The following is a 14203-nucleotide window of genomic DNA, read 5'->3' as shown; positions in this document are numbered from 1 at the left end:
TGTGTTAAACCGTACAGAAATATTGTTTTCCATACGGTCTTCGATTTGCTGGAACAAGTGCAGCTTACACGTCATCGGAAAAATCAAGGGACATCGCAAATGCTTCTGGCAGGGGTGCGGTTGAGAAGAGAAAAGGTGTTAGGTGAAAAAATATTGTACTTTCATATAGGCTATTCTTCTCCTCCCATAGCTGTTGCACTTACAAAAAGTGTGCGTGAACCTGAACTGTCTTATGATTTACACTTATGCATATAGCGACTAGTTGCAAGTTATTCCACATATATAGCCACTTCTGGCCATTTTGGCAATCAGTTTTAGCTACTTTTCGTCATCAGCTGTTGGCAACACTGCTAGCTTAGGTGGCCGACACACGTACGAGCCCAGCCGAGCGTAAGACCGCTTACTGCTTATCTCATATTCTATTCCTGTAGCTATACTCGTGATCCTTAATACGATCCACTGCTTTCCACGCCACTCCACCAGAGATGTAGGAAAGGGGCCGTTGCATTCACACGAGACACTTCGTGTGGCGCAACCTCCCGCCACTCTCCAACAGCAAGCTGCTGTCAACCGGCCTGAAGTGTCTACCACTCTCGGCGACCGGAAGCTCACTAAATCAGATTAGCTCGTTCAGACGGTCAATACTGTGTGCGCCACAAGTTCGAAGATTTATTTCCAAAATGTCGGTTCTATTCATAGATGCTGAAAAGTTAATAGAAATACAAAATCGTCCTTATCTATGGGATTTACGAATGACAGACTAATCCAATAAAATTAAAAGCTTCAAATGTGCAATGAAGTTTCCCATGAAGTGATTCCAAATTTTGCCGAACTGGACGACTCCAAAGAGAGACAAGGTGATAACTACAGTAATAGACTGTATGTCTTACATGTTAACTATTTATTCAATATTACAATAGCATAGGTAACTGAAAAAATAATTAATCAACGTTTTTGGCAGTCTAAATTCCAAAGAATTGCTTCCAATTAAATTACACATTTTCTTATTCGTGAGAACTACCAGTGTTTTATTTACATAAGTTAAGTGTAGGTAGCAAGGCCACACTGGTAGCACACTAAATCAGTCCTTCAGAAGGTCAACATTGTGTGAGTCAAGTTCGAAGTTTTTGTCTCAAAATATCGGTGGAATACATTTTCTCATGTTAGTGTCTTGACGCTGTAAACTTGCTTCAAGGACTGACAACAATTCATCAAATTCCCACTCATACAAAAGTAATTAAAGAACGTTTTTGGATCATGGTACGTTCATCTAGAAGAAAAGGATGAGCTCCCCGTTCTAGGTGATATGAATTCAATGGATGGACCCAATGAATCTTAGTACTCTTCTTTCACCTCAATCTTCGAACGAATATAAATCCCAAGGATAACATTAGCGCCCATGGTCCAGATTCAAACCGAGACGCAAAATGTGGTGGGGACTAGAAGTTGCCAGAAGTGGACAGCAAGAATAAACAGTGTGTCTCAGAAGTGGAGTGACGTGGAAAGGAAGTGGAACGTGTCAAAGGAGCCTCGGCAAACAGGGAAAGGCTGTAGGAAATAAACTAGTCTCAGTTAACTGTAAGTCATGAAACACTATCATGGGCAATTTTACACAACTACTAAAAGACCACTGTTTAAAATACGGTTGTGGTTAGTGCGGTAAGTTGTTTCTTACATATAGGCACTTATACAATCCAGAAGGACAAGGAGGCGACGTGGTTTGAATTCCGACCCACGCATGCAGGATTTCTGAAATGAAATCACGTTTCTGTGGTTCGGATTCCATGTAAAAATGGCGGTTTCGTGGCTACGATCATAATATAAGTCATAACTAGAGGTTTTGATTGCTTGCTTAAGTAATTCTAACTGGATAGATAGCTCGATGTTGAACTTGAGTAATTTATAGTGGGCCCTGCTCTTCTCTCCAGTAACATGTTCTATTAGGATTATCTGCCACGTCTGGCAACGTTTACGAGTACGACGTCCGATCCCATGGCTGAATGGTTAGCGTGCTGGTCTTTGGTCACAGGGGTCCCGAGTTCGATTCCCGGCAGCGTCGGGAATTTTAACCATAATTGGTTAATTTTTCTGGCACGGGGGCTGGGTGCACGAGTACGAATTCCGGGCCAACAACGTATGCAGCAACCAACACATGCTGTAGCAGTATCTGGTCGATGTACCCCGCAGCGGTAAGATTACCACGGACGACAACATCCGTACGGCCATCAATACTGGTGCCACCCCACACCATCACAGAATCTTGTCCGAATCGGTCGACTTCCTGGACAACATTTGGCATGTACTGCTCACTACGGCGTCTCCATATACGCTGACTTCCATCATGCTGTGTCCGGGGAAATCTGCACTTGTATGTGAATAACACAGATCTCCATTGGCTAAGTTGCCAGTTGACGTGGATACGGACAAACAGAAGGCGAGCTGCACGATGTGCTGCGTTGAACGGGGCACTCGAACAGGACGTCTGGGTCGTAAGGACACTTCTCTTAACCTATACCTTGCTGTCTCGTCAGATACCGTGACTCCAGTGACCCTCCTGGGGTCTTGCTGCAGTTCTCTGGCAGTTGCTGAACGACGCCGCAACGCACAGATGGTCAGATATCGGTCATCCTGTGGTGTTGTCATGCATCCACGGCCTTGTACAACCCTCCTTGCGAACTGGCCTGTCTCACTGTAGCGATCCCATAAGCGTTGAATAAATGACGGAGAGACACTGAGATCCACAGCAACACGACGAAAAGTCCATCCTTCCTGGATCAAAATGACGGCCCTTGCGACTTGAACATCGTTAAGGTGTCTCATGGAATGTACTGGTTTACGCACAGCGTGCTCAAATGACCGCAGTAATCTGTGTATCTCACAACGACGCACCGCTATTCACTTTGGTTTGAGGGGTCACCTGACAGTGTAATGCATAGCTACGCCTATCAATCAATCAATCAATCAATCAATACTGATCTGCATTTAGGGCAGTCGCCCAGGTGGCAGATTCTCTATCTGTTGCTTTCCTAGCCTTTTCCGAAATGATTTCAAAGAAATTGGAAATTTATTGAACATCTCCCTTGGTAAGTTATTCCAATCCCTAACTCCCCTTCATATAAACGAATATTTGCCCCAGTTTATCCTCTTGAATTCCAACTTTATCTTCATATTGTGATCTTTCCTACTTTTATAAACGCCTTACAAACTTATTCGTCTACTAATGTCATTCCACGCCATCTCTCCGCTGACAGCTCGAAACATACCACTTAGGGCCGGTTCTACCACCTACTGGTAAAGTAGCGCGTAATTTGCCCTCCGCGTAAAAGGATGTTTCCGTCCGACCACTCCCAGGTAGCGCTATCGGCAGCATAAATCGTCGTTACCCGGCGCGTAATTTCTCGGCCACTTCGAGGGCCCGATAAGACTTTACCTGCCGGGCAAGTTCTGAGAGCTGAACATTATTAGCTGTATTTCTGGTGATATGCAACTCAAATTAGCTTAGTATACTGAACAAAGCAGTATACTGTAACAGTGATCGATATTGTATTGCAGGATTTTGAACATTAATGCTTCCCTTTAGTTGCAACGGTCACACTAGCCTCTCGCATCGGTAGCGCAGGGAACACATTTTATACGTCAAGCTTTCGTAAAGAAACTCTAAAAGGATGTAAAATCAAAATCTATTTGGAAATCATTTCAAATGGGCTTTAATTTTCTACTTTTTCAGTTTTCGGACACGACATATATATTATTGTATGTATCCTACCTAACCCAAGCGTTTTCGTAGCGTAATGGTTAACACGTTCGCTTCGTAATACGAAGTGTGCAGGTTCGAGTCTTTATTGTGACGAATCTTTTTTGTTTCCATTATTAGCGTTGTGTTAATCTGTGTGCCTCTTTTCATACATTCTTATCACAATATTATGTCTACTAGGAAAATTGCTTTATATGTATGCTACCTATAGCAAGTGATGTTATGATTAATAGCACATAGGACTGTCGCCCAGGTAGCAGATTCCCTATTAGTTGTTTACATAGGCTTGTAAATTATTTCGAAGAAATTGGAAACTATTCCATTCCCGAATTCCTCTTCCTATGAATGGATATTTATCCCGATTAGTTCTTTACATTTACAGTACCTTCCAACTTTATCTTCATAAAGTTAAAAATTAAAATGAAATGCTTTATCAATAAATGGAAGCATCTGGAACTAAACGAGGTCACAGAACTAGTTGCAAATAGAGCATCGCGGAGATACTTAATTCACAGAAGCCTGCAGATAGAATGCTCAAAGGCAATAAGTCCGTAAAAAAGATGTGTGTATATACGTATATGGAAGCGCGTAAAAGAGAGTTAAGAACAACGGCGTCCGGCTCCATGGTTAGCGTGCTGGCCTTTGGTCACAGGGGTCCCGGGTTCGATTCCCGGTAGGGTCGGGAATTTTAACCATCATTGGTTAATTTCGTCGGCTCGAGGGCTGGGTGTATGTGTCGTCTTCATCATCATTTCATCCTCGTCACGACGCGCAGGTCACCTACGGGTGTCAAATCAAAAGACCTGAACCTGGCGAGCCGAACATGTCCTGAGACACTCCCGGCACTAAAAGCCATACGCCATTTCATTTCAAGAACAACGAAAATACACTTTAAAATGTAAATTAGAAATACGATGAAAACCTGCATACCTTCTATTACGGAGCGAGCGACTTGACCAGTCTACTACGAGAATACCTTTCAAAAACGCTGCCTTGCATGACAGGTTATAACTGGCGTAAGAAAATGTAATCTCGAGATTTTAATCCCAGTTAGGTATTGATATTGAAGATCATAGATTAAAATCACGAAAGCTTGACATGAATCGTTGTCCATAACTCTTACGACTCCCCTTATTAGGCTTTTTGGTGATAATCAGCAGACGCAAGCACAAGGAAATAAGACAATCGAAATGGGTTTCATGCATCTGACGATAGATAGCACCACACTCGAAAGCGAGAAATCGCTGAAAATCAGTCTAGCCAACCTCGTATATCGGTGTCTAGCTCCGGGTAGCTACCTAGCGCTTGCGCGGAGGTGGTTGGACGCAAGCCAAAGTACCAGCCGATTTACACCTCCAGGTAGTTTACCTCCCGGGCAGCTGCCAGCCACTTTACCAGCAGATGGTAGAACCGGCCCTTAGTCGAGCAGCTCTTCTTCTTTCTCTCAATTCTTCCCAACCCAAACATTGCAACATTTTTGTAACGCTACTCTTTTGTCGGAAATCACTCAGAACAAATCGAGCTGCTTTTCTTTGGATTTTTTCCAGTTCTTGAATCAGGTAATCCTGGCGAGGGTCCCATACACTGGAACCATACTCTAGTTGGGGTCTTACCAGAGACTCATATGCCCTCTCCTTTACATCCACAATACAACCCCTAAACACCCTCATAACCATGTGCAGAGATCGGTACCCTTTATTTACAATCCCATTTATGTGATTACCCCAATGAAGATCTTTCCTTATATTAACACCTAGATACTTACAATGATCCCCAAAAGGAACTTTCACCCCATCAACGCAGTAATTAAAACTGAGAGGACTTTTCCTATTTGTGAAACTCACAACCTGACTTTTAACCCCGTTTATCAACATACCATTGCCTGCTGTCCATCTCATAACATTTTCGAGATCACGTAGCAGTTGCTCACAATCTTGTAACTTATTTATCACTCTATAGAGAATAACATCATCCGCAAAAAGCCTTACCTCCGATTCCACTCCTTTACTCATATCATTTATATATATAAGAAAACATAAAGGTCCGATAACACTGCCCTGAGGAACTCCCCTCTCAACTATTACAGGGTCAGACAAAACTTCACCTACTCTTAACTCTCTCAGATCTATTTTCTAGAAATATAGCAACCCATTCAGTCACTCTTTTGTCTAGTCCAATTGCACTCATTTTTGCCAGTAGTCTCCCATGATCCACCCTATCAAATGCTTTAGACAAGTCAAGCGCGATACAGTCCATTTGACCTCCAGAATCCAAGATATCTGCTATATCTTGCTGGAATCCTACAAGTTGAGCTTCAGTGGAATCTTTCCTAAAACCGAATTGCCTTCTATCGAACCAGTTTTAATTTCACAAACATGTCTAATATAATCAGAAAGAATGCCTTCCCAAAGCTTACATACAATGCATATCAAACTTACTGGCCTGTAATTTTCAGCTTTATGTCTATCACCCTTTCCTTTATACACAGGGGCTACTATAGCAACTCTCCATTCATCTGGTATAGCTCCTCCGACCAAACAATAATCAAATAAGTACTTCAGATATGGTACTATATCCCAACCCATTGTCTTTAGTATATCCCCAGAAATCTGATCAATTCCAACCGCTTTTCTAGTTTTCAACTTTTGTATCTTATTGTAAATGCCATTGTTATCATATGTAAATTTTATTACTTCTTTGGCCTTAGTCTCCTCCTCTATCTCGACATTATCCTTGAAACCAACAATCTTTACATACTGCTGACTGAATACTTCTGCCTTTTGAAGATCTTCACATACACACTCCCCTTGTTCATTAATTATTCCTGGAATGTCCTTCTTGGAACCTGTTTCTGCCTTAAAATACCTATACATACCCTTCCATTTTTCACTAAAATTTGTATGACTGCCAATTATGCTTGCCATCATGTTATCCTTACCTGTCTTCTTTGCTAGATTCAATTTTCTAGTAAGATCCTTCAATTTCTCCTTACTTCCACAGCCATTTCTAACTCTATTTCTTTTCAGATGGGAGTATAACTTTGATTTGACATACCCTGAGTAGCTAAGGTCTCAAGGTATGCTGTACGACCATTGGAACCCCATCTACCAAATTAATGTTCACATACCAGACGTTACAAAACATGTTCTCCTAATATTTTTCGAACGGTGTTTTAACAAACGTCTGTCAGATGAAGCTTTATCCCTTAAAAGAGCACAGTGCGGGAACTGAAGTGTTTGATGATGAAATACATCCATGGTCATCTCATGTGATTTCCATCTTTACACATTTCAAAACTTCAGAAACATTTTCACTGAAAAACTAAGGAAATAATTAGTCGAAGCCTGGTTCTTCCTCATATTGACTACTGCAATGTGGTATTTAGTAATCTCTACAAAGAACTACGGGAAAAGCTGCAAAGACTCTCGCAATGATGCATGTATCAGAGTTATCAGCATCCTACGGATCCCCCTTTTCTCATTCCGACAAGGGACGTAGATACCACTCGTTCTACCATTAAACCGGATCCACCTCTCAATTTCGCCATCTTATCTTTCGGATCGTATACTTCCCTTATCCACTCAACATGACAGACGTAAAACACTAGAATTTGGTTTACGTCTCACCGACACAAACAGGTCTTATGGAGACAGACAGGAAAGGGCTAGGAACGGGAAGGAAGCGACCGTGGCCTTAATTAAATTACAGCCCCAGCATTTGCCTAGTGTGAAAATGAGAAACGGAAAACCATCTTCAGGGCTGACGTCAGTGGGGTTCGAACCCACTATATCCTGAATGGAAAGATGTAAAAGAGCTCAAAATGACATACCTCTTCTTCCACACTCAAAACAACTCACAGAAATCCTTTAATAGTGTCCGCAATTCGTTGGTGGAACTCTAAGTTTGAGACTCTCGAGATGTTAGCCAGAAAGCACACTGAAAATGAATAGTACAAAGCAGAAACTAAATTCTTTTCTTTTCTCTACCCTGCGATTTCCTCAAGTATGACGAACAACGGACTATTATTCTCTTCTAGAGAGATATGTGCTAGCTATTCACACTTCTACTCTCCTTCATTTTAGGTTATCTAAACTGTAATTAATGGGAATATATTGTTATACGTCACCCCTCTGTATTTATCCCTGTTTGGGATTTTCCTGGGAGAAACTAGCGAGTCTGCTGGGAGCTGCCAGCCCAGGTTATCTGTATGCTCCACCTCTCTTCCCTCTATTGTTATCTTCGTCCGGTCCCCCCGTGCATCATCTGAAACATGAAACTACAAAGTTTCCATTCCAGCTGAGCCCCGAAGATTCTAGTACTCCATCACCAGGATATTAAAAGGAGGCTATTCGCGAACATGTGAGTAGTTGGAGGCGGACGGCAGTAGTGATGGCTGTCGCCAGTGCTGGTATGGTGGGTGCCCCACCGGCTTCAGTATCAGAGTATTGCCACGCTAGACTGAGTGGAGTGCTGTGTATGTTCTGCCTTGGACTGTAGACCGGTGAAGAGTTTGTGTGTGGAATACTGTACTAATGGTTAGTACTCTTGAGTTGTTTGTTCTGTAATTGCTGTGCTGGTTAGTTGTCAAGTGTTTATTAGTTCACCGTGTAGAGCGGCCACGTGAATTTACTAAATTACCGGATACGTCTGGAGTCGAGCCAGGGAACAGTCGTCGTTTGTTGTGGTGGTCAGCAGCCCTGTGTTCGAGCTTGTCGGCGCGCAGCTGCTGCATGTGAAGTGAGGTGGGGAGCGAAGGTGAATCCTGTCATTAAAGATTGTAGCCTTTTCCAGGTAAAAGGCTGCCCAGCTGAGCCCTGCGATGAGAAACGTGTAAAATAGACGATAATTAGTGGAATGTGGTCATTGATGGTTGAATATAATTTGTTTATATGAGTGTGTACAAATTGGGTCATCCTGAAATAAATTAGATCGATAAAACAGTCAGTGTTTTATTCGTAACAATATGCAGTAAAAATTATTACATGGAACGAACGGCCAAATACTCCTGGTCTTGTCAGAAGAAATAATTGACCGAGCTCGACAGCTGCAGTCGCTTAAGTGCGGCCAGTATCCAGTATTCGGGAGATAGTAGGTTCAAACCCCACTGTCGGCAGCCCTGAAAATGGTTTTCCGCGGTTTTCCATTTTCACACCAGGCAAATGCTGGGGCTGTACCTTAATTAAGGCCACGGCCGCTTCCTTCCCACTCCTAGCCCTTCCCTGTCCCATCGTCGCCGTAAGACATATCTGTGTCGATGCGACGTAAAGCAACTAGCAAAATAATAATAATCATAATAATAATAATAATAATAATTGCTAATCCATGACCGTTGATGGTGAAACTGCAGGAGATCCAGTCTTCGAGCTGAGGACCCAAACAGCATTGTTATTATCACTATCATTATACTTACGGTATTTTCCAAAACCGTTTTCACCGTCGGACTGACTACTACACGCCTCCCGAGTTGGCAAGATTGGCTTCATGGAGGCAGGAAGTAGTCAAGCATCCATTTGTACTCTCCGGATCTCTTACCTTGCGGTTATGACTTGATCCCCAAATCGAAACACTGCGTGGGCAATGCTTCCGTACACGTGAGGACAGTGCCAATGCAGTGAAGCGCCAGTCTGAAAGACTAACGGAGGATGGTGCAGCTAATGATGATAGGCTTCCTCACTGTTCGCTGCGAGTGATGGACCGTAATTACCTCGTACGTTTCTAATGTGTTTGTGTGTGGTTAGACTGTATTCAACATTATTTCCCTGAAAGTCGAGAAGAAATAAAGGTATATGCAACGTCAAATTGGACCGGTGTGGCTTTGGTTCTTTCCTGCCCAAATAACTGAATGAATCGGTAGCGAGTGATGTGGCTGATTTTAGGTATGTATATTTCTAATTTGTGAGTGTGTGGGAGAGATATTCCATCTGAAAAATTGAAGAAACACGGCAACTTGAGGTTTAGCTATAAAAGACCTACGTATCTATATAACACTAGTGCATAGATATAATTATATAGTATAAACCTCTCCCTATAGCTAGCTTCCACTTCTTCCAACTATGACCAACTTCAAAATATATAATTGAGGCATCGCTGAAGAAACGTACTAGGAAAATGAATAAGGTATGTAGTTTCCCGTTGCTTTCCTCGCCGAACTACATCGTCCTGTTTCATCTCAGTCTGCCAAGCCCACCGAAATGCACACACCAAACGATCCAATGTGCAACACTTTCACACCGTTCATCACAAGGAGTGGAATGGTGTTACTAATAATATTCATACCTCAGCCGCTTTTATATTGTCAAAGCCAAAGATGGGACTAAAACATACAGTAGAAAAGAAAGTAAACAAACATGGCCTAGCCCACACTAAGAGACACTCTGCTCACTGTATGTCATCAGAGATGGATCTGGGCAGACTACTGTGGCATAATTTTCATATCATATGTATCACACAGTAAGTAACATTTTGTTGCACTAAGTCATCTATAATCCAGTAGTAGTACAAGAGTAGTAGAGTACAAGAAAAAAGTAATTGGACTAAATTACAATTATATGATAAATATTTTACTAAATTACAAATTACATTTTCAACACGTAATCAGTTAAATTGCAATTACTTTACAGAACGCTAGTCTTAAGGAAATCACAGACTTTGTTTTCACATAGGAAAAGATATGTGACCCGTTGCGCAGAAAGGAACCCAAATTCGGCAATGGAAATTTTACAGCAGAACTGAACAAATGTCTGTGGTGTAAAAATTGCATTTCTATGTTTTGAGTTCTTGTGCTACCTATGTGTGTTCTTAACAAACTAAGTACCGAGCTCGATAGCTGCAGTCGCTTAAGTGCGGCCAGTGTCCAGTATTCGGAAAATAGTAGGTTCGAACCCCACTGTCGGCAGCCCTGAAAATGGTTTTCCGTGGTTTCCCATTTTCACACCAGGCAAATGCTGGGGCTGTACCTTAAGGCCACGGCCGCTTCCTTCCCACTCCTAGCCCTTTCCTGTCCCATCGTCGCCGTAAGACCTATCTGTGTCGCTGCGACGTAAAACTAGCAAAGAAAAAAAAACTAAGTGCTGCAGCAGGTCAAGTCCTCACCACCCAATGTCATGAAAACTTTGTACAATATGGTAAGAAAATAAGTAAAAATTGTAATAGTTTTTTCTCATAATACAGTTTTATTAACAGCAACAGTCAACAATATCTTCTGAAGTATTGCACCTAGAAGTGTGAACACTGTTTTTAATGCTCAGTATATTATGCAATTTTAGAACCACAAAATCTCAAAATGAACAATCTGTCTTTAGGGCCCTTTCCACACAACAGAATATATTTCATTTTTTACAATTTGCATTATGACGCACCGATACAGATAGGTTTTATGCAAACAATGGGATAGGAAAGGCCTAGGATTGGGGAGGATGCAACCATGGCGTTAAGGTACAGCCCCAGCATTTGTCTGATGTGAAAATGGGAAACCATCTTCAGGGCTGCCGACAGCGGGGTTCGAACCCACTATCTCCCGGATGCAAGCTCACAGCTGCGCACCCCTAACCGCACGGCCAACTCACCCGGTGATAGCATATTGCTTCATTTTGTACGTTTTCTGTATTGTCCTTTAGCACAGAGACATTAAGTGGCCATCATAACTAGGTCAAACTAAACATGATACCTTAGAACTTATTATTTATTGAATATCCTAATAGTTTGACTCCTATTATAAATGAAGTATATTAGGGTTACAGTTTTGATCAATTAATTATTAGTCCTTGGCACACAATAAGAAAGTAAATTATTGAAGATGTGGTGAATGACCTTAAGGAACTGTTTGCTTTGAGCAAATTGAGACTCCGTCTCAGCAGCGCCACAGGCACTCTGAAGATCCAGTTGCCTTAAGACTTTCAAAATTAACTTCTCATCATTTTTATTTTAATTAATGGCTTTTAGCATTTCAAATAATTTGCCATATACTTTGCAAATAAATGAATTGGTTTCTAAGATTACCATTGTTAAGCCTCAATGTCTTAGGGGGGGAAGTACATCTTTGCATTTACTGAAGAGATGCCCTACAGGGGCACTTGAAGGAATATCTGTTTAATTTTAAGAACATTGTTGGTATAAATGATTTCTTTGAAAGTACCTCACCCAGAACTGGTGAAGTTACTGGTTCTGGTAGTAGAACTGAAAAGTTATCTTGTACATGTACATCATTTACTAGAATGAAAAGATTACAATTGTATTTCAAAAAGTAAATTACAAGATTGTAACTGTTACAGGTAATTTGATTAACTTTACTCAATTACTTCCCAACTCGGTCCAGGAGTAATTTATAGTTCCAAGTACTCAGGGAGTTCATACAAACACTACGATTAGGAAAAGAATTAATCCTTCAGGTTACTACGAAGTAATTTTGACTATAAGTTAGCTTATTTTATTATATCCACACACACCAAATTCCTACTGTACTGTGTCACTGTAAATATTGTTCAATTATAACGGGTAACAAGGAGCAGCTTCACAATACATTTCAAAATATATTTTCCCTGTTAAATTTTGAAGACAAAAAATGAATGAAAAAATAAAATAGATGATTCAAGTGCATCACTGGAACTGTAAGTCAAAATTAGAACTGAAACACATGGACCAGATTTCTTAAAATTCATGTGACTGCATTACAGTATATTGCAGCAGACCAAAACTGAACCTAAATGGCAGATCCACAGACTCTAGGGATTGATAACAAGACCTGGGATACAACATTTTCATACCACTAATAATGTTTATTATTGTGATATCTCTAATGGTATGTATATTTGATACTGCCTGAGACTAGAAATGGCAAGGATACAGCTGTACACAAAGAGAAAGCAGAATTTCAGCATTTGTCAAAAGTATAAAAGAAAGAGTGATGGTAGGTGATACAAGGATAATCAAACATTTGTCTCCCATGTCTTAATACATGCCAACATTTTAAAACAAAAGTTACATAGACCTAGCCTTGGCTTTATGCAAACTGGAAAATAAACTTAGAAAATTAATGATTAATCAAGGGGCGAAGGCCATGCGATAACACTACTTACTTTAGACTATTGCGAGAGAAATTGTAAATCTCTTGCACAAGCAGTGTGCAGGCAGATATGTCATCAACTTCGACCCGATTTGTGAGCAATAACAATGGTAGAAATGTATACTCTGGACTCACATAAACAGGGTTATAAATACTGTAGAACGTCGTTTATCCGGATGTCAAACAACCGGAACGTCAACTATCCGGACAAGCAAGCAAAAAAAAAAAAGTAAGCACTTGCACTTACTGTTGTTATACGGAAGTGCACACTGCCTACAGTAGTGAGTCAGTTCTCGTTTTCTACTGCTGTCTCTTACGATTTGTTTACTCTCTAATTTTCAACTTGTTATGCGAGTGTGTACACTATATTACTTTGTGAAAATGGCTTTTACCAGTGGAAAAACAAAATCACAATGTTTTATCGATTGAGAATAAGTTTGAATCATTAATAACCTGGATAAAGGTGAGAGTGTGCAGTGTCTATTGAAAACTTACAGTGACGGAAAATCCACAATTTATTATTTGAAGAACTGCCATGGAATTCATGAGTTGGAGATTCAAGGAGAATCTTTATCTAGTGATACAACTGCTGCCGAAGAATTCAAAAATCATTCTTTAGAACTTTTGATTAAAGACTTATTTTATGACTGGTACCAAAACAAATTTATCCTGGACGTGGAGAGATTCAGAGAAGAGAAAAAAACATGTAAAAGTACTTCTTTCACTTGATAATGCGCTATCTCATCCAGACGTTTATCAGTTGAATGTGACAGATGAGGATTTTGAAGACAGATATATGCCCCATAATGTTACGGCTCTTATACAGCCAATGTATCAAGGGGTGAAAGAATACCTTAAGCGGATGTACAGGAAGGAAGTTTTACGTTGTTTACTGTTGGCGGAAGATGACGAAGTGTGACATCTTTTTCAAAAAAAAAAAACTCTTTCTCTTACAGACTGCTGTTACACGATAGCTGATGGGTGGAACACTAACACCCCAAAATCAACTAATTGCATGGAATAAATTGGTGGGAGAAAAGGAAGAGACCGTTAAGACCACAGACACTGTTGATGAAGATTTGGATGAAGTGACAAATGAGTTATTCCTAGACCAACTACAATACATCAGACCTTAATGCAGATATCGATATTAGCTAAAATGGTGCCACGTTCGGTCTGTTCAAATGTAAATATGAGCATGTGCGAAGCATCAGTTTAGTTTTTCTGTTGGTTTGGTTTGAGTAGGAAACATTAGTGTAATGTTTCATTGAAATTTGGTTTTAAAATTAATATGATATATAGGACCGTGTCGTTCATGTTGTGTGCCTGAATGTAAATCATATTAAAGCAGACCCACTCACATTCAGACCAAGTGTACTTAACCTTCC

At 40.7% G+C, this 14203-nt stretch overlaps 1 protein-coding gene across 4 annotated transcripts in view; it reads right to left on the bottom strand.

Moving 5' to 3' along the window:
* The window catches only part of LOC136864086 (protein zyg-11 homolog B), a 417362-nt gene that overhangs the window by 262433 nt on the left and 140726 nt on the right, over window positions 1–14203 (bottom strand). The gene's annotated exons all lie outside the window — the stretch shown is intronic.

This window comes from Anabrus simplex, chromosome 2, assembly GCF_040414725.1.
Source record: "Anabrus simplex isolate iqAnaSimp1 chromosome 2, ASM4041472v1, whole genome shotgun sequence".
Lineage (NCBI taxonomy): Eukaryota > Metazoa > Arthropoda > Insecta > Orthoptera > Tettigoniidae > Anabrus > Anabrus simplex.
The sequence above is the reverse complement of the archived record's forward strand: the minus strand, read 5'-3'. Positions and strand labels throughout refer to the sequence as shown.